We start from the raw sequence: 3,909 nt of genomic DNA, 5'->3' as shown, positions 1-3,909 counted from the left end.
TCCGTGTGTACTTTTGTGTCGTAAGAAAGTTTAGTTACTTCCAACACAGATGAGCTTCCATGAGAATCTGTACCTTCTTTTGTTTTGAGGCTACCAACTTCAACTTGCTGAAGACCTTTGTAGCCTTTATACTCATTTTTCACTTGAGTGAAGTGAGAAAAGTCGTGGAAAGTGCATTTCCCAAGGGTACAAGATCGGTGACACGGCAAGGTTTGAACTCAGAACCTTCTGGATTTGAGTCAAACGTGCTGCTGATTGCACCACGCGGTCCCACTACCTGAGCGAACCCTGGTGGGAACGGGGTCTATGACAGTTCAAAGACACTACTTATTTCCCTATGGGTTTAGAAAGATAAGCACAAATGGCAAAAAATGCTTTAGTAGACACCTTTGCCCTGTGTTGTTATACAGTCCATTTCAATGGAGTTCCAGTCAATTAGGCTGTCTCCTCAAAGTTTGGAGATTGTCCAAGAATTTCTTCTCTTGCTACAGCAGAGCCACTAGGTCTGGAGTACTTGATGTTAATCCCCTAGGAAATGGTGCGCAAAATGTCACTTAACTTGTATACTGAACATTGATATATGGAACATTTGGGTGGAATGCTTTTGCCTTGACTGTACAATTGTCAAAACTTTGAATGATTTATTTAAATTCTTTCTTTGCTGGTTCTGAAATCTTATAAAAATAATCCTCAACTCAGGAGGATGAACACAATGTCATACATAGCCTTTGGGGAAGGTCTGTACATTCTTTCCTACCAGTTCTCTATTTCAGAACTGGCTTCTTGCTAAATCACTTCTCCAAGTTGTGAAAGAACCAACTTGAAGGATATCTATTGGTTTGTCCTTAGCAACTGCAATGACTGCACTTTAGCCCCAAGACTTACTAGTCTCCCAGCTTTGAGAGTGGCACATAAAAGCAAGAAACTTTTTACCAATTACAAAGCAGTCTCAGCTAATACATGTAGGACTAAAGTTGTGAAATGGCTGACAAAGAGAAGCACGGCTTTGAAAGTAGCACAAAAAGCGAGAAACTTTTTATCAATCCCAAAGCAGAGCTAATTTTTTGTCCAATGGCTGACAAAGAGAAGAAAGTGTATGACATACTTCTAGACTTAGTAAGTACTGGAATCAATATTATGAGACCTGAGGCTACAACGAGCTGAATGATAACCCCTGGTACATTTCAAAACTTTGAAAAAATCCATTTCTCTTGTCAGAAGGGACAAGATGCACTTAGACAGCCCCCAGCTATATCACACTACTCATCGCACAGCTATGGGATTGGGCATGAAAGCCAAGCAAAATGTTCTTATACTTATAGCTTACTTTTACGCTGCACAGTCCATTTCAATAAAGTTCCAGTCCATTTGAACGTCTCTCCCAGTTTTGGACACACTCCAAGACGTTTCACCGCTGAGAAAGCGGAGCCACTCCTTCTTAAGCGCTTGGCTGGGCTCCAGAAGACGACAGCGTGTAAATTGTGCGGCCTTATCTCGGGACACAAGCTACCTGGCATGGACAATTATGTCACCGCCGCCCATCCGTCATTTTCCCACATGCAGCATGTCTACAAATGTGAACTGGTGCCTTGCAGAAGGAAGAAGGGGGGGGGGGGGGACAAACCATGACATGGTGGAGTTATGTGGAGCAAGATCTTGCCGAGATTGGATGCACTTGGGAGGGGTTGCAATGGATGCAATGGACAGCAGCAGATAGAAAAGTGTGGAGAAAAATGACGGCCTGCCTCAGGAAACACTGACATGCAGCGAAGATCATGATGATGATGATGATGATGCGAAAATGTTGCACTGCACATTCATCCATGCAACAAGATCATGGGCAGTTGTAGTAACATGCTATGGACCAGGCTGATCAATATGAAAAAAAAAATGATAGGGGAAGTCCGTTACACAGTCACGTAGTAAGGAAATGGATTTGGCATATTCAACTTTTTCTGTTTCAACCTCTATTTTCAAAATAGATTTCAGTTGGAGTTTTCAAAAGAGCTCACAGAAAATGACATGTTGAGATTGTGGCAGGCCATGGCAATAGTCATATTTGAAAACCTGCTGCTGGCCTTTTCAGAAAAAGAGTGTTAATCGTAGCGAGCCGATAACGTCACACGCTTGGCAACTTCAAGTACGGACACGAAGAAAAGAGGTAGTGATGTGAGTGACACGTCAAATAAAAGCTGTCACACGGTGGGACACACCGCTACCTCTGCAATCAAAAGGATGTGTCTATTTTCCCGCAGTGAAAGGTGTTCTGAACAAAACCATGAAATATTGCCCTGTCATTGGCTGCTATTATGTAACGTTATCCATTGGCTCGTTCTATTACAACCTTTCCGAAGGCAACGATAAGAAAGTGTGGGGGAGGAAAAGGGAAAGACATACAACTGTAGACTGTAGAATTATGACTTCTGGGAACAAGAGAGCACCACTGTATGGGCCCAACAGTGAAAAAGCTGATGACAGACTTCAACGCTACAGTTGTAAACATAGATTCTGAAGTGAAAAAGATAAGAAAGTGTGGGGGAGGAAAAGGGAAAGACATACAACTGTAGACTGTAGAATTATGACTTCTGGGAAAAAGAGAACACCACTTTATGGGCCCAACAGCGGTGAAACACTGCTCTGATGACAGACTGTAACCCTACAATTGTAAGGCTAAATACATTCTGTAGATTCTGAAGTGAAATAAGTCTCTGAACACCTGAAAAAAACCCTTGTAGCAAATTCTGTACAACTTGAGCATTGGAACAATCAAGGGACCTAGTAAAGTTAGTCACTGTACAGAGAAAAATTTTCATGCTAAGAAGCTGTCAAAAAGTGATAAAAATGACATGAGGTGGTCCTCATGTAGAGGTGGTTATTGATACAGGTTTGACTGTATATCAATGGCCAGGTGTTCCTATATATGTGAGGTCACTAGTACAGGTTTGAGGTACATTTTGTATATCAATGGCCAGGTGGTACTTTCTAGCACAGGTTTGACTGTATTATCAATGGTCAGGTGGTCCTTATGTAGAGGTGGTCACTAGACTACAGGTTTGACTGTAAATCATTGGCCAGTTGGTCCTTCTATAGTTCTTTTATATGTCCTAGTATAATGTTTGACTATAGGGTTATCAATGGCCAGGAGGTCCTTACGCAGAGCTGGTGGCTTCAATGTATATTGTGGGAAAGAAAGGACAGAGTTTAGAGTAAACAGACTGAGATCAGCTGTCTTTCACTAACCCAGTTTGCATGACATGTAATTGTTTTCAATCTACGGTACCCATGCCATGCTTTCAGGCTTTAGCTGACCGAAGAATGTGCGGCACGGTACGGACTCGTCACAACTTCACGCACGGCTGACGAGAGGCAAACATTCTGGCGATGTTTGTTGTCGCTCCTTGCTTCACAGACGACCTCCTCCATTGACTCTACTTCCTGCAGAACATGCCAGGCCGCACGGACAGGAGTTTATGGATGACATCCATGCAGGTAGGCTGCAGGACTGTTAACGTTAACCTTTAGAACCAAAAATCTCACCGGTTGGTAAGGCTGCGCCAATCTGACTTGTCAGGTCTAATCTATAAAGAAATATGCTGGACTGGAAATACATTGTACATTATCAATAAAAACAAAGCTTGTTCTTGTCGTCCCTGCCCTCTGTTTTTACTCTTTTTGCTAACTTTCACCTTAAAGTGTCTAAGAAGTAGGAAATAAATTTGTGTAGCCAGCCTGGAGATATGAGAAAACAATTTTAAAAGTTGCTACGAAGAAGATATATCTTAAGATATATAGCAATTAGAAGCAAAAGGTCTATCACAACCTTTGATGTCATTTTCCTTTCGTCAAAGTTTCTTTGGTCATTTCTTAAAATTTGTATTCTTGCTGATCATGACCAATTCTTGTCACATT

Source organism: Branchiostoma floridae, chromosome 7 (genome assembly GCF_000003815.2).
Source record: "Branchiostoma floridae strain S238N-H82 chromosome 7, Bfl_VNyyK, whole genome shotgun sequence".
In the NCBI taxonomy this organism is placed as follows: Eukaryota; Metazoa; Chordata; class Leptocardii; order Amphioxiformes; family Branchiostomatidae; genus Branchiostoma; species Branchiostoma floridae.
The sequence above is the reverse complement of the archived record's forward strand: the minus strand, read 5'-3'. Positions refer to the sequence as shown.